Below are 21121 nucleotides of genomic sequence, written 5' to 3'. Positions count from 1 at the left end.
ATATGAGGTTGTCTACAACTATATTGTCTATGTAGGCTGCTGCATATAGGTGGTGAGATTGCAGCAGCCTGTCCGTAAGTCACTGAAATGTGGCTGCCGCCCCACAGAAACCAAAAGGCATGGTGACTAACTGGTACAGTCCAAACGGGGTGTGACCAGCAGTGCGAGGGGAACCCCTCACTGGAAATGCCAATGCCAGGGCAGGCTGCAAAGGGGAGAGCAGATACTCCCCAGACTGGTGGGTAACACTGAAGTTAAACTCCCCAACCAGTCACAAACTGTGCTTCTAATCCCCCACACTGGTTATCAAGAAGCAAAAATGAAATCACACAGCCCCTTAATTGCTTTCCAGCCTCTGGCTCCCAATCAACACCTGCGTCCAGTACAGTGAGAAGTTATCTAAAAACTCTGCTCACATATACAAAATGTTCTTCTGACCCCAAAGGGTCAGCCATGTCACCAGGCCAGTATAGGTTTGGATACTACCCAAAATACCACTCTGCCAGCCAGGTTTATTATAAAGAAAAAAGAAAGAACAAGAAGATAGATGTTAAATGGTAAAGCAGTTACATATATACAAAGATTTGAAAGTCCATATATCAGGCTCCTATCAGTACTTGTGAGTTTGCTGGCTTGAATGTCCCTCTGGAACACAACCCCAGCTAGGATGGGTCATTCAGTCCTTTGTTCAGAGCTTCATTTTGTAGCAAAGTTCATCCAGAGATAAGAAGCAGGACTGAAGACAAAATGGAGAAGATGCAGCTGCCTTTTATAGTCTTTTGTCATGCAGCCTGTGCTTCCTTTGTTCCAAACACAAGCTGCCCTACACATGGCTTGAAAGCCTTAGAGTTCTGTCCATAGGCATGCCCCTGCCAGAAAATGACCACATGGTGACAGGGATGCTGGAAGATGGGGAGGCCAAGGGGCCATGACCCTCCGCCTTTTTGCCATGGGCCCAGCCCCCTGCTCCTCTTACTCTGGGAGAAAGAGACTTCTTTTAGTCTTTTTTCTTCAACCTTCTTGGCCAATACCAGATGCCTTTGTAGGACCCTCTCCTAAAGTTTAGCCTTTTCAGAGTCTGATAAACTGGATCTTTGAAGAATGTCTTTCATCTCTGAATCCAATTGGTGAGGAGGTGTGGTTCTGATATTTTCTTCATCACTAGAGGCATGTTTCATCACTGGAGGCGTGTTTGTTCTAGCTGATGGCTAGGAACGAGGTACAATTTTTCAACCATTTTATTTAAAATGCCTGACAGCAAAGCTCAACAAATGTTTGATAAAACCCCTGATCTGTTTTACAATCATCTTTTATTCTTTTGAGGAACAGGTTTTTGTAATCGCTCAGTGTTTTACTAATCCCCCATTTTCTTTTTAGCATGCTTACTTGTTAGGGTTTCGGGGGGAATTTTCCTTTTACAGAGTTGAGTGCTATTTCAGAGCTGGCCACTACCAGGTTGTCAGAGGCTGAGCACAGAATAACCTTCCTTTGATGCGGTCTGGCTTTGATGAGGAGTTTCAAAAGAGCTAGGTTTCTGTGTACATGGCTAGACATGCTTATCAGGGGGAATACTCTTTTTTTAAAATGGCTAAGGATTGTTAAAAAAAATTACTACTTTTCTGTTTTTTTTCAAGGTGTATACATAGGGCCAGTCTGGGGGAGAAATGCTTGTTCTTAACCTGTAGGCTTCGGGTGCTAAAACATTTAAATCCACCAGCAGAAACTTGTGGGCTTTTTGATAGCATCCTCAAAAGCCTCCCAAAAGAATTGTGTTTTCCCAGGGTACGTTTGCCATGCCTGGGTGGTAACTTGCAGTTTATCTCCATGGTTTTAAAGAGAACTATATACTTTGTATTTAAAATAATCATTTGTCTTTTTTCCCCTGACAAAACACATTTTGCACAATGTACAAAATACTCAGCTTCCTGTGGTGTATGTACTTTGTAAAGGCTTTCTCAATTTCACTGCTTTCAGAAGAAGACTTCTTCAGGTCATCTCTAATAAATATGCCTTGTGAAAAGGAAAAAATACTTTTTTTTCCTTCAAAAATGGTCAACAGTGCCAAATGTGTATGTGTCAACATATGAAACTGGAGGACAAAAGAGGGTGTGGAAACCTGTAAAAATATATATATTGATGAATCCTATTGAGCTGTATACTACTAATGTCTAGAGTGAAAATATATAAAAAACCCACAACGGGTTTTCACCTCAGTCCCCGGAAAAATCATGGAGCAGGTCCTCAAAGATTCAATCCTGAAGCACTTACATGAGAGGAAAGTGATCAGGAACAGTCAGCATGGATTCACCAAGGGAAGGTCATGCCTGACTAATCTAATCACCTTCTATGATGAGATTACTGGTTCTGTGGATGAAGGGAAAGCAGTGGATGTGTTGTTTCTTGACTTTAGCAAAGCTTTTGACACGGTCTCCCACAGTATTCTTGTCAGCAAGTTAAAGAAGTATGGGCTGGATGAATGCACTATAAGGTGGGTAGAAAGTTGGCTAGATTGTCGGGCTCAACGTGTAGTGATCAATGGCTCCATGTCTAGTTGGCAGCCGGTGTCAAGTGGAGTGCCCCAGGGGTCAGTCCTGGGGCCGGTTTTGTTCAATATCTTCATAAATGATCTGGAGCATGGTGTGGATTGCACTCTCAGCAAATTTGCGGATGATACTAAACGGAAGAGTGGTAGATATGCTGGAGGGCAGGGATAGGATACAGAGGGACCTAGACAAATTGGAGGATTGGGCCAAAAGAAATCTGATGAGGTTCAATAAGGATAAGTGCAGGGTCCTGCACTTAGGACGGAAGAACCCAATGCACAGCTACAGACTAGGGACCGAATGGCTAGGCAGCAGTTCTGCGGAAAAGGACCTAGGGGTGACAGTGGACGAGAAGCTGGATATGAGTCAGCAGTGTGCCCTTGTTGCCAAGAAGGCCAATGGCATTTTGGGATGTATAAGTAGGGGCATAGCGAGCAGATCGAGGGACGTGATCGTCCCACTCTATTCGACATTGGTGAGGCCTCATCTGGAGTACTGTGTCCAGTTTTGGGCCCCACACTACAAGAAGGATGTGGATAAATTGGAGAGAGTCCAGCGAAGGGCAACAAAAATGATTAGGGGTCTGGAACACATGACTTATGAGGAGAGGCTGAGGGAACTGGGATTGTTTAGTCTGCAGAAGAGAAGAATGAGGGGGGATTTGATAGCTGCTTTCAACTACCTGAGAGGTGGTTCCAGAGAGGATGGTTCTAGACTATTCTCAGTGGTAGAAGCGGACAGGACAAGGAGTAATGGTCTCAAGTTGCAGTGGGGGAGGTTTAGGTTGGATATTAGGAAAAACTTTTTCACTCGGAGGGTGGTGAAACACTGGAATGCGTTACCTAGGGAGGTGGTAGAATCTCCTTCCTTAGAAGTTTTTACGGTCAGGCTTGACAAAGCCCTGGCTGGGATGATTTAATTGGGGATTGGTCCTGCTTTGAGCAGGGGGTTGGACTAGATGACCTCCAGAGGTCCCTTCCAACCCTGATATTCTATGATTCTATGATTCTATGAACGTGTGATTGATGACACCATCCGAATCTGCAGGTCCTCATTAGAGCTGCATGGCCCAGTCCCCCTCAGCTGAGTTTCTGGGTTGTCTCCATAGTTTCTCTCCTCCCCAAGCTCATGTGACTCAAGAGGGGGATGGAACTGCATGGACTTGAGGACTGAGGAAAGGTACCATAATGTGCCTAAATAAGCCAACTACCATCAGTTCGCAATTTCAGTAACTGATTTACTGCACACTGGAAAGGCCAGAAATAATGTATTGAGGTTGAGCTGCTAAAAGCATGTTCTCTACCTGTTGATTTGAACCCATCACATTCCTCTTTGAAGCCCTCTGCTCACTCCTAATCTGATATTCAATCAGATTTAAATTATTGGTCACCTTTTCAAGGAAACTCTGTCTCCTACCTAGACGAGCTTTACCTTGTAAAGAATTCCATTTCATTGTGTCAGACAAGAGTAAATGTTGACCACAGTCTTTGTCCTGTAGCGTTAGTTGATTTTTTAGATACACTAGGCCAAGGCCATTGAGCACCTTGAAGATAAAGACCAAGATTTAGAACTTGAATGCTACTGCATTTCAACCCTTGGAGTGTTCACTTGGTGCATGGGGAATGGGAATTTTTTGATCATGAGGCATTTGTGTTTCATCAAAGAAGAAAATCTTCTACAAAGGAACAGCTGTTGTGAAATCAGGTTTTCGCCAAACATTACTCCTGGAGGCATTCTGTACTACTGTAGGCATGCATAATTAATGAGCCATGCAGATCTTTAATTTTTTGTGTAGAGAAAAAAAAAGCTTCTGCCAAAATGTTGCTGCATTCCACCTTTTACCCACCAGAGGGCACTGTGTCACAAGAACAGCAGCAGATACTCGCAGAAAATAATAATTACCACTCGGGGGGGCATGGGAGAAAACCTTTTGTAGTGATAAGCAAGGTGGGCCATTTCCAGAAGTTATCAAGAAAGGTTTTCTTCCCCCCACCCTCCGCCCCCACTCTCCTGCTGGTAATAGCTCATCTTAAGTGAGTGTGTGTGATAACACCCATTTTTTTCATGTTCTGTGTGTACATAAATCTCCTCACTGTATTTTCCACTGAATGCATCCAATGAAGTGAGCTGTAGCTCACAAAAGCTTACGCTCAAATAAATTGGTTAGTCTCAAGGTGCCAGAAGGACTCCTTTTCTTTTTGCGAATACAGACTAACACGGCTGCTACTCTGAAACCTGTCAATATTCCTAGAGATTGTTCTCAGATTTCTGACAAGCATAGGGTTGTCTGCAGCGTAGTTGTAGCTGGGTAGATCCCAGGATATTGGAAAGTCAATGTGGGTGAGGAAATATCTTTTCTTAGACCAACTTCTGTTGGTGAGAGTGACAAGCTTTTGAGCCACAAAGAGCTCTTCTTCGGGTCTGGGAACATTACTCCCAATGTCAGAGCAAAATGCAAGATGGAACAGATTGTTTAGCATAAGTAGTTAGCACATATTGTAAGGGACCATTCAAAGTAGAATGGGCCATTAGCACCTCTGCAAACATAGGAAAAAAAGAGGGCGTTAGTGGATTACAGATTGTTTTAATAAACCATAAATCTAGTGTCTCTGTTCAATCCATGATGTCCATAATCCATGATTTGGTGTCCAGCAGAGTAATGAATGTAAGCTCCCTGGTTCTTCTTTTGAAAATGCTGTGCAAGTTGCCTTTGAGGATTGGGTCTGATAGGTCAGATATAGAGGATTACTTTATGAAAAGTGTTCACCCACAGGTGATAGGGTGTTTTTGTCTTTTATCATTTTCCTGTGTATATTCATTTGAGTTTATAATGCTTATCTGTTTCATCCATATAATCATTATTCAGGCATTTAGTGCACTGGATGAAGTGTGCTACATGTGATAGGCATGTATAAGATCCTGGAATCTGGAAAGGTGTTTTGTGTGGAGTGTTGATCATGATAGTAATGGAGATATGTCTGCAAGTTTTGCATCTATAGTTCTGGCAGAGTCTGGTGCTGCTTTGAGTGGGTGTGTCCTGGTCTGTGGGGAGCTTCCTCTTGATGACGATCTACTTCTCTGATGAAGTGTCCTTGTTTGGTGAAGGTGGTTTTAAGTGGCCATACTGGGTCAGACCAAAGTCCATCTAGCTCAGTATTCTGTCTTCTGACAGAGGCCAATGCCAGGTGCTTCAGAAGGAATGAATCAAAAAGGTAATCATCAAGTGATCCATCCCCTGTCACCCATTCCCAACTTCTGGCAAAGAGAGGCTAGGGACACCATCCCTGCCCATCCTGGCTAATAGTCATTGATGGACCTATCTTCCATCAATTTACCTAGGTCTTTTTTTACCACGGTTATAGTTTTGGCCTTCACAATATCGACAACAAGTGTGTTAAGCCAGGAATAGTCAATAGGTGGACCATGGGCCAAATCCGGACTGCGAGATGCTTTTGAATGGACCCCACAATGTTTTTATTTCTTTATTATCATTATGGGTTTTTAAACATTTTTTTCTTGGATTCTGGACCTTGACTGTACCTTGACCAAGAAATTTGGACCTTGACAAAAATAGGCTATCCCTTCATTAAGGTATATATCACTTACTTTCTCCTCAGAGCACATTCTGTGGTATCTGAGTGCCTGGCTGTCAATAACATATTTCTTGGTATGGTTGGGGTGGTTACTAGATCTATGAAGGTAGGTGTGGTGATCCATGGCTTTCTTGTATATGGTTGTCTGTAGGGTTCCATTGCTGAAGCTGATTGTGGTGTCCAGAAGTTGATGCTAGTGTGGGAAAGCTCCAGAGAGAGTTTAATGGATGGGTGGTGGTTGTTGAAGTTGTGGTGGAAGTCTGAGGGAGTTTAAGCTGTCTTCCCATAGGATGAAAATTTCTCAGGTATATCACTGGTTTCATGATGCACTTCTCCAGAAATTCTTCTTCAGGATGACCCATGAAGAGGTTAGCATATTGGGGAGCCATCCTAGTACCCCTGGCTGTTCTCATGCTTTGGACAAAATGTTTATTGTTGAAGGTAAATCTATGACAGGCGAGGATGAACTGGATGAGTTTGGCTATGTGTTTGGGATGGATAATTGATGGTTGTCCATTGTCTTTTAAATATTTTGGGCAGGCAGCTATCCTGTCATTGTGAGGGATATTGGTGTATAGGAAAGTGACATCCATGGTGGCAAGGATGGTATTCTGAGGAAGGTTGTTAATACTGTGGAGTAGAGTAGGGCTCAAATGTACTTGAGCCATCCAGCTACTGTGAGAGTGGACTGTCTGGAAAGACTCTTGCCTAGGCTCACAGCCCATGCACGTTTCAATCTCTTTGGCTCATGAGTGTTTGCATGCAGTGTTCTAGAAAGACAAAGGTTTCCTTTAATAGATGTTTTCAGTTTTGCTTCCTCAAACGGGCAGTCAGTGCCACACACTGGCTGAAATAAATGCTGAGTGACTGAGATCAAGTAGGGGATCTTGAGCTGTGTGGTGCACAATCCCCTCCATTATAAGACTGCTGATTTTGCAAAATGCTGTGTTTTTGACGAGCTGTGCCTAGGGAACTCCTTGCTCAAATGACCCCAAAATTTGGGTCACTAACCCTATCCTGTTCCCCCATGAGACAACAAATTTCAAGACAGTCCAAGTAAGCATACAGATCTTACAGCACTAAGAAGAAATAACATTTAAGTAGAAAGGGCTTCTCAACCTAAACTAAAGCAGAGCTGGTGCTTCATTATACAATCATAGGCCTGGAAGTGACCCTGAGAGGTCATCAAGTCCAGTCCCCTGCCCTCAAGGCAGGACCAAGCACCATCTAGACCACCCCTGACAGGTGTTTGTCTAACCTGCTCTTAAAAATCTCCAATGACGGAGATTCCACAACCTCCCTAGCCAATTTATTCCAGTGCTTAACCACCCTGACAGTTCGGACATTAGGAAAAATTTCCTCTCAAAACTTCCCTTGCTGCAATTTAAGCCAATTGCTTCTTGTCCAATCATCAGAGGATAGGAAAATAATTTTTCTTCCTCCTCCTTAAAACAACCTTTTAGGTACTTGAAAACTGTTATCATGTCCCTTCTCAGTCTTCTCTTTTCCAGACTAAACAAACCCAATTTTTTCAATCTTCCCTCATAGGTCATGCTTTCTAGATCTTGAATCATTTTTGTTGCTCTTCTCTGGACTTTTTCCAGTTTGTCCACATCTTTACTGAAATGTGGCACCCAGAACTGGACACAATACTCCAGCTGAGGCATAATCAACTTGGACTGGAGCAGAAGAATTACTTTGCATGTCTTGCTTACAACACTCCTGCTAATACATCCCAGAATGATGTTTGGTTTTTTTGCAACAGTCTTACACTGTTAACTCATATTTAGCTTGTGGTCCACTCTGACCTCTAGATCCCTTTTTTGCAGTAATCCTTCCCAGGCAGTCATTTTCCATTTTGTACATGTCCAACTGATTGTTCCTTCCTAAGTGGAATATTTTGCATTTGTTCTTATTGAATTTTGTCCTAGTTACCTCAGACCATTTCTCCAGTTTGTCCAGCTCTTTTTCAATTATAATCCTATCCTCCAAAGCACTTGCAACTCCTCCCACCTTGGTATCGTCTGCAAATTTTATAAGTGTACTCTCTATGCCATTATCTAAATCATTGATGACTATATTGAACAGAACTAGACCCAGAACTGATCCTTGCAGAAGCCCACTCGTTGTGCCCTTCCAGCATGACTGTGAGCCATTGAGAACTACTCTGGGAATGGTTATCCAACCAGTTATGCACCAACCTTAAAATAGCTCCATCATGGTTGTATTTCCCTAGTTTTTTAATGAGAAGGTCATTTGAGACTATATCAGATGCCTTACTAAAGTCTCGATATACCACATCTACCGCTTCCCCCCATCCACACGGCCGTCACCCTGTCAAAGAAAACTATCGAGTCAGTTTGATATGATTTGTTCTTGACAAATCCATGCTGACTATTACATATTGCCTTATTATCTTCTAGATGTTTGCAAATTGATTCCTTCATTATTTGCTCCATTATCTTTCCGGGTCCAGAAGTTAACCTGACTGGTCTGTAATTCCCTGGGTTGTCCTTATTTCCCTTTTTATAGATAGGCACTATATGTGCCCTTTTCCAGTCTTCTGGAATATCACCCGTCTTCCATGACTTTTCAAAGATAATAGCTAATGGCTCAGATATCTCCTCAGTCAGCTCCTTGTGTATTCTAGGATGCACTTCATTGGGCTCTAGTGACTTGAAGACATCTCACTTGTCTAAGTAATTTTCACCTTGCTCTTTCCTGTTTTGAACCTACCCCATTTTCACTGGTGTTCACTATGTTAGGTGTCCAATCGCCACCAACCTTCTTGGTGAAAACCGAAACAAAGAAGTCATTAAGCACGTCTGCCATTTCACCATTTTCTGTTATTCATTTTTTGTCTTCATTGAGTAATGGGCCTACTCTGTCCTTGGTCTTCCTCTTGCTTCTAATGTATTTGTAGAATGTTTTCTTGTTACCCTTTATGTCTCCAGCTTGTTTGATTTCCTTTTGTGCCTTGGCCTTTCTAATTTTGCCCCTACATACTTGTGTTGTTTGTTTGTATTCATCCTTTGTAATCTGACCTAGTTTCCACTTTTTGTAGGACTCTTTTTTTTTTATTTTTAGATCATGGAAGATCTCCTGGTTAAGCCAGGGTGGTCTCTTGCCACTCTTCCTATCTTTCCTGTGCAGTGGAATAGTTTGCTCTTGTGACGTTAATAATGTCTCTATAACACATAATAAATGGGTTAATTGTTTATCAGGTCCAAATACCCTAACACTGCACTGGAGACATTACCGTACCAGGACTGGCCTGGAGGTGTCTTAGCATTCGCTCCCCATGTTGCAATGTGGGTAAATTTGCTTTGTAAGTAATGACAGTACTCACAGCTCCCCAAAAGGACAGAGAAAGTAGTGTGAGTGAAGGGACTGATTTGGTCGCTGGGAGGTAAGCAAAGCCACAGTGCTGTTAGCTACACCTGTAAAAGACATGTCCCAGCAAAGAGATGGAGGAAGATATGAAGAAAATCAAAAATAAGTCTTCCCAGAAGGTGTAATCTGCACTGACTGCTGAAACTATTGGCACTTCTTCTAAAATCTTCTTTGTACTTTTCTATCAGGTGCAGATTCGCTGCTCCACTTTCAAAATACTGTTGTAAATGATTCACAATCTTCTCTGCTTCTTGCCTCAGTTTTTCCTGTGCCTCACTCTTTAGTCTGATTGAAACATTAGTGTCTAGTTTATCTGGTGGCTGATTTTGGATGAAAGTTTCCTTTTCAGATACCCAGAAAGGTATCTCCTTCCGGAAACCCCATTCCCACTCTGCATACTTCACGGACAGCTGGTTATAGGCTTCAGCAACAAGGCTGTTTCTAAAGCTGAAAATGAAGTTCTCATGTTTTACAGCATTCCACAGGCTCCTCAGCCATTCAAGAAATTGGGGAAAGTCATTGGGAGTTCTCTCTTGTGAACAATCTTTCAGAAATTCAAACAAATATTTCTTTAATTCATAAACCTTTTGACTGTATCCCAAATTCACTGGAGCCATGGGGGCGGGGGGCTCCATGCCACAAGCAGGAATGTACCAATTGTATTTTTCCAGACCATAATCCATAATATCAGAAAATTTCATCTCCTTGCATTTCTTTTCCATGTTTGCTGCAGCTTTGGTCATTTCATTCAGCTGTTCCAGGAGGTGTTTCCTTTCCCTCATGTTTTGTTCATGTGCAAACACGTCACTGACGTTCTGATGCACAAACTGGCAGTTGGTTTTTTTCCCGATTTTCTCCATTCTGAGAAATGCATGGACCACAATTTGCAGAACATCTTGCATTTCAGTGGCGTTCTCCATGTCCATGTTAACGATGGTGATGTCACTCAGTCCAATCACCAGGGTGACCAGCTCATTGTCATGTTGATAACTATCCTCCAGCTTGGCCAGTTCGGGGGCTTCCAAGCCTTCTGTGTCTATCACCAGGATGGAATCACAGCCCAGTTCCTGCTGAAAGTTCCCTGCCGCTTTAATGAGTAACATGAAGGCTCCTCATGTACATCGGCCACTGCTCACTGCAAACTGCAGGCCGAACATGGTGTTGAGGAGGGTGGATTTCCCAGTACTCTGTACTCCCAGCACCATCAGAACCAGCATTTTGGACCTTCCCCCCAGCTTGGCATGAAGCTGTCTCAGAACATCTGTTACCCACTGCAGTGGGATGTTGGAAACGTCTCCATCAATGATCTCCATGGGAAACCCTTCCAGCATGAGGTCAGCTGCTCTACCTAGGAGATGGGTGAATTGCCTTTGGCTTTCTGCCATTTTACCTTCTTTAATCATTGAGCATTCAGCTTCATAAAACTGCCCCAACTCACGCATGAAATGCTCCACTCCTAAGGAACTGGCAGAGATTAATTTGTCTAACTCTGCAAACATTTTGGGGTCATCTTTTGAGTTTTTGCATTTCTCTTTATATTGATCCCGTAGTCTAGAAAGATTCTCCTGAGCAATGGGATCCAGGCCAAACTTCATCCATTTCAGGAAGTAATGTTTCTCCATGGGAGGTAGTAGTCTTATCCCAGTAATAAATGTAATCAAACCATCAGTAAGGTCATGTTTATTCTGCTGAGCACGTAAATCCATTAATTTCTTTTTCAGCTGAGATTTATAGTTCTCAAGTGGGGTGTCTCCTTGCTTTCTCATTCGACACAGCTCTTTATCCACTTTAGCCAAGTTTCTCCATGTCTCCCCTTGGAGTCTCAGCTTTTCCCTCTTGTACTTTGCCACGTCTTTGATTTGTGCAGTGATTTCCTTTGCATATGTGTTTGCGGTCTGACATTCCTTGTTATCCTCATCTACCTGGATGCCAATTGACGTGCTCTCTCAGCCCTGGCTTCTATACTCACTCTCTTGGGAGAAGATTTCATTATGGCTGCTATTGCAGACTGCAGAACTTTTACAAATTGTGCCTTATTTCTGGTACCTCCTCCACAGCACATGTGACTTGTTCAGTTTCAGCATCGAGGCTAACTTTTTCAGGAATTCCAGCGTTTGCTTGGCTTTCCCAGCCTGATTATTGAAGATGAAGTATTATTTAGTGGCTGATCCCTGCAGAGATAACAGCGCATATTCTCGCTCACTGATGCTCTCAGTAACTATGAACACTGCTGAGGAGATCTCTGTTAAAAAGCTAAACTGCACCCAATGCGACTCAATATCTCCATGCAGATTTGTAACCGCGACAGGTTCTGAAGAAAGATCTGAATTCCCCATCCCACCAGGGAAATACCAGGAAATCTCAATCAGCCCATCTGTGATTGCCCGTGGGACATTCCCAGACTCCATGTCCTGGTGGACAAAGAAATCATGGTGCTGCTGGGAGGAGCTGAGAACCTCATTGAGGAGGTGGGACATGGAGAAGCTGCAGTTCCCAATCTGCACAAAGGAAACGGTTGGCACTGCTGTGAGCACCAGGCTCTCCTCTCTGAACCCTCTGCTCTCTGACAGGGAGTGGGGCCTCCACTTCTTCACAATGTCCCTCATGGCCCACAGCAGTAGGGTGCACTTGGGGGCATTGAGGGGAGGTAGCAGCAGAGGGAGGGCAAACTGCCACATGGACATTTTGGACAGGATCTCCTGCTGTAGGAAACTGTCTGAGCAAAGCAGAATGGCACAGAGAGCATCAAGGGGGTGCAGGGAGTCAGTGGTGTCTGTGTCACTGAGAAAAGAAAAATCTTTAGGAATATCCAGCTCCTCTTTGTCCATAGTTAGTGTTTGATCAGTGGGTGCCCTCTGCTCAAGGCTTGTGCTTCTTGCCATCCCATTCAGAGCCATGAGCTTCCTGAGGAAATGCCAAGGTAAATCTCCTGTTGTCTGAGGAGGGCAGTTCTTTAGACTTTCTGGTGTGATTTCCAGGACATCTCTCAGCTTTAGTTTCCTGCTTCTCTATTTCTCCATTTCTAACTTTGACTCGATGTACTGAAGGGCTTTTGGTCTCTCTGCAGAAAGGTAATACAACATAAACACTTTGTTAAACTGAAAATGTTTTCAGGTAGAACTCTTACTTTGGTATTAGGGCCAGAATGTGAAGGAATTGCAATTATTAAACAAAAATTGTGGCGGTCTGCATGCTCCTTGTGAGTGACAACCACGTAGCGGGGTCGGGTAGCTGGAGTACTGAAGCACCATTTATCTGGTGCAACCTTCACAGATTTGACCCAACTGTCACACTCTCAGTCATCCTACCTGAAATGCCACACTTATGGAGAGCGACGGAAATTCTTTCAGACAGGTCTTGTATTCAACTAGAAATGTGGTTTCGGATTGCCTAAAATTACTGCAATTTTGATATGAGAGTTTCCAGCCATTCATAAAAGGGCCAGGGAAGGAGGAGGAGGTGGTGCTGCTGTTCCCTCCCCCGGTCCCTCCCATAACATGTAGCCCAGTGGATGTGGGAAAGCCAAGTTTGAAATCCTGCTCTGAAACAGGCCCCAAATTAACTTTTTTGAGTCACCAAAAATTTCAAAATATTGTAGATTTGGTTTGACGCAAACTAAATATTGTTTTTTAATTTTTTTTGGAACCACCACCAAACCAAAAAAAACCAATTATTCATCCAGCTCTGCTCAGTTGCAGTCCTTCAGGCAATGCATAAATTCTTCCTTCTTTCCACCTCCCTTGTTTACTACTCCACCTGATGGTGTTCTTGTCACCACTTTTCTTCTCAGTACATCACACTAGGGCAGGAAGTGAGGATGAATATGCAGTCAGCTTACTGGCCCACACTAGCAGCATATTCTACCCAGGAGACAGATCCGCAAATGTTACAAAGGCTGAATGATGACTAGAAATTGTAGCAACCAGCATGGAACTTAGAGGGAGGATCACAAGTTGCAGGAGGGAAGAGTATGGAGAAAGCACCAGCAGGTCAGTCTGTGTGCACATGGCTGGAATGCGAAGCTCCAAGTGCTGCAGCTCTGTAAATAGTTGCTTGAACAAAGGGCTGGCTTAGTTTAATAAGACTGGATCCTCACAGAGGAAATATTGATGGATGATATTGAAGCAAATTGAGAACAAACAGACAAAGGCGTATAATTTAAATAATACCAATATTCTGAACACTAGAGGTGTAGCGGCATTAGATGACAAAGTCTGTGAATACGCTGTTCGAACATTATGCCAAGATGACCAGGCTCATATATGGTGATGAGGATAGAGCCATTGCAAAAACATGCAAGATGGAGTATATAGGAAGAAAGGCGAAGATCATTTAAATATGTGCCTATAGAATTCAGTACCATGGCTTCAGAGAGATCTTTCTCATACATGAGCGAGAAGCTTGAACCAAGCAATTCCCCTGGGCTGGACCCCATCTGTGAACATGAGATAAAGCACTTTGGGAAGAAGGCTAGAGCCAGGTTGTTGGACATCAGAAATTACTCAAAGATAAAAAAGGAAGGTACCTAAATTGATGGAAATCACCATTACTGTTTCTCTGAAATCCGGCAAGGATCCCTCTTTTCCAGGCAGCTATTGGCTTATATCTTTAACCAGTCTCCTTTGCAATATAATGGAAAGAACAGTACAGTCAAGGCTTCTGTGGTGGCTTCTAAAAGAAGGAAAGGTAGAACCTACCCAAATGGCTTATGGGCCTTTGCACTCAATGACAGACTTGCTGGTGGCCTTCTGGCAGCCTCTTAGCAATGGCTTCCAGAAAAAGCCACCGCAGTCATCAACAGGAGTCTGTTTTAAACTCAGTGCAACATTTAATGGAGTCTGGCGTAATAGGCAGTGAGATGGGAGTTTGGTAAAATGCACCTCTGGATAAGAGGTTTCCTACCATACAGGAAAAAACCCCACTAAGATTAAGTTATACTCCTTCAAAGACAACAAGGCCAGGATTTCTTCAGGGCTCAGTATTAAGTCCTGTTGTTTTTTTGCTGCTCTCCTCTGGTCTGTCAGACTACCTAAAATGATTTGAATACACCCATGCAGACGATGTTGCACTTCATACCATGGGTCTTGAAAAAGATATATGGAGAATGGATTGAATGAGGACTTAGAAATCGTAACTAGATGGGCAATGCAACATAAATTCAAGCTCAATCCAGCAAAAACAAAGTCCACCTACTTTACCATAATTATAGGAGGTTCAACTACAGTCCAATCTTCACACTGGCTGGAGAAGGTATTGCTGTTGAGAAAAATCTGCTATACCTTAGAGTGACATTGACACTGTACTCATGTTTGGACCACAGGTCAAAAGATTGGCAGCCAAAGCAAAGAAGAGATTGGCTCTTCTATAATGTATTACAGGTACCAACTGGGGTTCACATGTTTGAACACTGAAAACAACATACTGCTCAATATCTCATCCAATACTTGAATAACTCTTACCTGTCTGGTCACACAGTGCTCTCAGTAACCTTGCCAAGATCAATGTTGTGCAGTCATCTGCAATTCACACACTAACTGGAGGTGTAAGATCCACTCCAACAGCAATTTGTAAAAAGAGTTTTTGATGTTCAACCACTTGAGAATCATAGAGAAGAATAGCTATTTTGGTATGGAAATTATCTCATTCCCTATCTGAATGTCATCACTGTTCAGGTCTGTTCAGAAACTGGAAAACCAAATTGAGGCTGAAAAGATCCTCTTGTTTCCAGAAGTGCACAAAGGCTACTGGAGAAACAGAAACACTTGATGATGCTATGAGGGTAGAGTGTGTGAAGCAACATGTACACCCACTAATCCCTCCACATGAATCTATTTACTTTAATAAATATCTCTCCCTTTGGGAACCTTGCTCAAAGGAACATATGGAGTTGGCCACCCTAAAGAAAATTGTAGAAAAGCCCATTGAACAGTCTCAGTCACAAGGCAAACAGATTCATGGGTACACTGATGGTTCATCAAATAAATCCTTTAAGAATGGTGGCTGTGGATGAAGAATGTCTTCATCCAGGACCCTAGTGGAGAACATACTCATGGCACCACAAGAAATAAACAGAGCAGAAATAGAGGCCAGTGTTGTGATCTTTGTTGACAGGTGTCGATCCTCAGTTCCTTTAGAAGAAACCAGAATGCTATCATCAATGCAATGCATAAAGAGGTTTGGAGGATCAGAGAGAGAGGCAATAAATTAACTTTGGAATGGATTCCATCACATGTTGACATATAGGGGAGTGAGATAGCTGATAACTGTCCAAAACTGGAAGATAGGAAATTCAGGTGTCGATGACAATGGTTGAGGATATTGACACCCTATCAAGGAAAATGTTAGCTGAAATAAAAGATCCTTTTATCCAAAAGATGAAAGGTCCTCTGATACCAAAACATCTCAGAAAATAACATCCCCACAATCGCGAGAGTGCAGACAGGGCACCCTGCAGGAAGGCTAATCTATAGAGATGGGACCAAGATATATCTAACCTGCAAGATGTGCGAAGATCAGGGTTTCAAACCACCCATGCTTTTGAATGCAATATTGTAAGGAAAGTGATGCTCTTCAGAATTGACTCCTTGGTCAAGCCTTTACAGAAGACCCTGTAAGAGTCACTGAATTCATTAAAAGAAAAGGAGTACTTGTGGCACCTTAGAGACTAACCAATTTATTTGAGCATGAGCTTTCATGAGCTACAGCTCACTTCATCAGATGCATACTGTGGAAACTGCAGCAGACTTTATATATACAGCGACCATGAAACAATACCTCCTCCCACCCCACACTCCTGCTGGTAATAGCTTATCTAAAGTGATCATCAAGTTGGGCCATTTCCAGCACAAATCCAGGTTTTCTCACCCTCCGCCCACCCCTCCCCCACCCCCACAAACTCACTCTCCCTCTGGTAATAGTCCATCCAAAGTGACCACTCTCTTTAAAATGTGTATGATAATCAAGGTGGGCCATTTCCAGCACAAAACCAGGTTCTCTCACCCCCCTACCCCCCTCCAAAAACCACACACACAAACTCACTCTCCTGCTGATAATAGCTCATCCAAAGAGACCACTCTCCCTACAATGTGCATGATAATCAAAGTGGGCCATTTCCAGCACAAATCCAGGTTTTCTCACCCCCCCCCACACACACAAACTCACTCTCCTGCTGGCAATAGCTCATCCAAACTGACCACTCTCCTTACAATGTGCATGATAATCAAGGTGGGCCATTTCCAGCATAAATCCAAGTTTAACCAGAACGTCGGGGGGGAGGTGGGGTAGAAAAAAACAAGGGGAAATAGGCTACCTTGCATAGTGACTTAGTCACTCCCAGTCTCTATTTAAGCCTAAATTAATAGTATCCAATATGCAAATGAATTCCAATTCAGCAGTTTCTCGCTGGAGTCTGGATTTGAAGTTTTTTTTGTTGTAAGATAGCGACCTTCATGTCTGTGATTGCGTGACCAGAGAGATTGAAGTGTTCTCCAACTGGTTTATGAATGTTATAATTCTTGACATCTGATTTGTGTCCATTTATTCTTTTACGTAGAGATTGTCCAGTTTGACCAATGTACATGGCAGAGGGGCATTGCTGGCACATGATGGCATATATCACATTGGTGGATGTGCAGGTGAATGAGCCTCTGATAGTGTGGCTGATGTTATTAGGCCTTTTGATGGTGTCCCCTGAATAGATATGTGGTAGATATCTGATCTCTGGTCACGCAATCTACGATACGACTGTATTTACTCCAAACCCTCAGACAGGGACAAACACCTACAAGATTTCTATCAAGCATTCTTACAACTACAGTACCCATCTGCTGAAGTGAAGAAACAAATTGACAGAGCCAGAAGAGTACCCAGAAGTCACCTACTACAGGACAGGCTCAATAAAGAAAATAACGGAAAGCCACGAGCCATCACCTTCAGCCCCCAACTAAAACCTCTCCAACACATCATCAAGGATCTACAACCTATCCTAAGGGACAACCCATCACTCTCACAAATCTTGGGAGACAGGCCAGTCCTTGCTTACAGACAGCCCCCCAACCTGAGGCAAATACTCACCAGCAGCCACATACCACACAACAGAACCACTAACCCAGGAACCTATCCTTGCAACAAAGCCCGTTGCCAACTGTGTCCACATATCTATTCAGGGGACACCATCATAGGGCCTAATCACATCAGCCACACTATCAGAGACTCGTTCACCTGCACATCTACCAATGTGATATGTGCCAGCAATGCCCCTCTGCCATGTACATTGGCCAAACTGGACAGTCTCTAGGTAAAAGAATTAATGGACACAAATCAGACATCAAGAATTATAACATTCAATAACTGGTTGGAGAACACTTCAATCTCTTTGGTCACTCGATTACAGACCTAAAAGTGGCAAGTCTTCAACAGAACTAAGATGGAATATAAGCTGGCCCACCAGGGTTCCCCACCCTCCATTGCTGGTAAAAGTTCCCGCCACTTGGTAGCTGGGTGGGACACGAGGGTGGGGAAATGCTCCCAGCACTGGCAGCTACTCCCCTGGTCAGGGTGGGTTTTTTTGCAGCACTGAGAGAGCTCTTTCCCAGTGCTGGTGCTGCGACTACAGAGCCACGTTAAAGCGTTGCCACGCTTGGTGGTGAAGACATCCCCTAAGTCCAGACAAGGGTGAGGGCACAGTGCCCCTCTTGCTTTGCCTTCATTCAGATGGGAGGCAGTAATTTAGGGCAGGCATCTAACAGCAGAAAATTAACAGAACCCCATGATGGCTCAGCTGTGCTGGCTGACACGTTCCGTGTGAGAGAGCAGAGAACCACATCTCCATCCATTCCCCTCCCACCTTCAGCCAAGGACACACAGTCCTTTCCTCCAGCTCTCGACGCAGCTCCAGGGATTTATGCCTCTTCTTCCTGCCCCCTTGTCAAATTGAGAGAGAGGAAACTTGTACCTGAAGCGGTTTCCAGAGCTCAGGTGCCAGTTCTGCTTCTCCGAGAGCTTCTCCTGCGGCTTGCGGGCAGGGATGTCCTGCTCTGAGGGGCCAGTGCTGATGGGACACCTCCCCAGCTGCAAAGGGAGGTTACTGGGGGGCAAGGAGAGGCCCTTCTGGCCTATGCTATGGAACGACTGGGGGAGCAAGAATATCTGGGAGAACCATGGGAGAGAAGGAATGGTGGGGGCAGCTATAACCTCTGTAAATGCCCCCACCATTAATGTTATGCATCCTTAGTCAGGAGTTCTCTCCCTGATGATTGGCCCATGGTACAAGAGATCCTGAGTTCAGTCACTGGGGATCCCCGTCACTGATGATCTTTGTGAAAGGCAAAGGAGGCCTTTGCAGCTGAGCTAGGATCTGTGCTCTTTCTCCCTCCCCACCTACGACTGCAGTTTCTTCTTCTCTCCACCTCCTACAAGGAGGTCAAATATATCCCGTCCATTGATAGCCACCTTTGAAGTTCAGGTGTGGACAAAGCACCCTTTCAGTTAGGCTAAATATGGGAGCAATTAAATACCCCATGGTTTAGTGGGAGCAAAAACAACAGAACCCACCACCCAAGGCATGGACCAGCATGGCAAGGCCTGAGTAGTAGGTGAGACAAGCAGGCTGAGGAGAACCCTAGGACTGATTGCAAAAATGCAGGGGCTGGGGAATGGATTTATGTTGCAGATAACTATCGAAAGGAATAAGGAAGCCAGCAGAAACCCAGAGAAGCCTTGGTAATGTGGCTGTGGAGGAAGCCAAGAAAAAGCCCTTTGTTAGGGCACAGGACTGGCTACAAGCAAGTTTGCATTTCTACTGTGTTCAGGGAAACAGAACTGTGTGCACCTTCTTCTTAAGTAAACAAGATTGTACCAAGAAATATGGGACATTTATAATCAATTTCTCCTCTTAATGGAAACAACCTGGAGAGGCCCCAAATACTGCTAAGCACTTGGACCGAGAGGCAACCCTATAAAGAAATACAGTACACACAAAAAAATGCCTTTAGCTTGAACTGCACCACAAAACCTTAACTCTGAATTCATACTTCCCCCACACGAAAAGAATAGATCATGTATCTTCACGTTTCTAGAAAGCTCATGTTAATGTTGCTGATGTCACAGTTAAAGTTTGTGTTACAGTTGGAGGTAGTGGGCAGTAGCCTGTGGAATCGCCAGGTCCATCAATAAGAGTGATTAACACAATCTGTGGGTTTTAAGGCTTGATAGAGAAGCCTCCGAGTCTAAGGCCAGCCATGCTCTCTGGTTTATTTGGGCAGATCCTCTCAAGCCTGCTTGTGACACCCGTCACCCACAGGGCCACAGACCCCCCCCAGTTGAGAACCACTGTGGTAGAATAGATCCCTGTCAGCCGAAAGAGCTGAGGCTTTGTCTTCACTGCAGAGTTAACTTGAGTTTTCTACACTCAATTACTGGGCTTGAATCAGCCTCTCTCACATGAGAAGAGCCACACTGTGAATAAACAAAGGTCCTGCTGTGTCCAGACTGGCACTGCACTCACTCAGGTGGGGCACTCAGACTTTTAGGAGCTCATCCCAAGGCTCTTTGCACAGCAGTGAGCTGAGCCACTCTATGGATTCTTCCCCAGTGGATGGTGGGAGAACTTGTCTGTCCTTTCTTGGGACACAGGGGGAAGAGTGGGAAGGCATTGGAGAATTAGAAGCACTCAAGTGCAGCTAGCTTGCATCCATACTACAGAAAGATCATGTTAGCTGGTGAGTTGTGCTAACTTAGGCTTTAGCCTGTGCCCCGAGGGGCCAGCTCACTTGAGTTATTAGCAGCACATCTTAAGGGTTTTTCTGTGTGGACAGGAGTCGAGTTAGGGCAATGCATAAAGTGTAGCTCAAGTTAACTCGGCATCTCCTTTTGAATCTGAGCAATATTATCTGCAGAATACAATGAAAATACTTCACTCTCACAAGCCCCATTCACACCTGGCAGTGCCAATCTCTTCTAACCATGTTCACTGCCACTACAGAACAAAGGGCGATAAGAGGACATTGTCTTGGGGAAGGTCTGTCTCCTCCGGCTCTCTGGTTTGTTGAAAGTCTAATTCCAACTCGGGATTTATGCCACCTTTCTCCCACAGCTTTGGGGCTCACAGAGTCTGTGATTCCTGATTTAATACCTCCATCAAGATAAACAGAAGAGAAATAAGTAATTTAATGACTAATTCTCTTCAATCACATCCTGTTTTGTATGTGTTTGTTTTATTCAATACACTGCACCTGCCGCCAGGGCCGGCCCACAACATTTTGGCACCTCAGGCATTAGGGTGACCAGATGTCCCAACTTTATAGGGCCAGTGCCGACTTTTGGGTCTTTTTCTTATATGGGTTCCTATTACCCCCCACCCCCTCTCCTGATTTTTCACATTTGCTGTCTGGTCACCCTATCAGGCGGGGAGCTCAAATGACACCCCCATGCCCCCTTGCTTGGGACAAAACTTTGAAAGGTCTCAATTCTGCCTTCTTTCTGTTCTACTCCGCCCATGGTACTGCTCTGCTACCTACCCCAATAAAGGAGAACTAACAACTTTAAATGCCTTGTTCAAAAATTGTCAGTACACTTTATTATGCAGACAAGAAA

General features: G+C 44.0%; 1 pseudogene across 1 annotated transcript in view; it reads right to left on the bottom strand.

The window, feature by feature from the left end:
• The window catches only part of LOC311522636 (up-regulator of cell proliferation-like), a 42881-nt pseudogene extending 28962 nt beyond the window's left edge, over positions 1 to 13919 (bottom strand). Inside the window, exons 1-2 of the transcript in view lie at positions 13890 to 13919; positions 9666 to 12537 (exon numbers count right to left, since the gene is read on the bottom strand). The product of the transcript in view is annotated as an up-regulator of cell proliferation-like (transcript). The remainder of the gene's footprint in view (positions 1 to 9665; positions 12538 to 13889) is intronic.
• Between the last annotated feature and the right edge of the window lie 7202 nt (positions 13920 to 21121).

Source organism: Lepidochelys olivacea (genome assembly GCF_965140295.1).
Source record: "Lepidochelys olivacea isolate rLepOli2 genome assembly, chromosome: 6".
Taxonomy (NCBI): Eukaryota; Metazoa; Chordata; order Testudines; family Cheloniidae; genus Lepidochelys; species Lepidochelys olivacea.
This window is presented reverse-complemented; position numbering and strand designations above follow the sequence as displayed.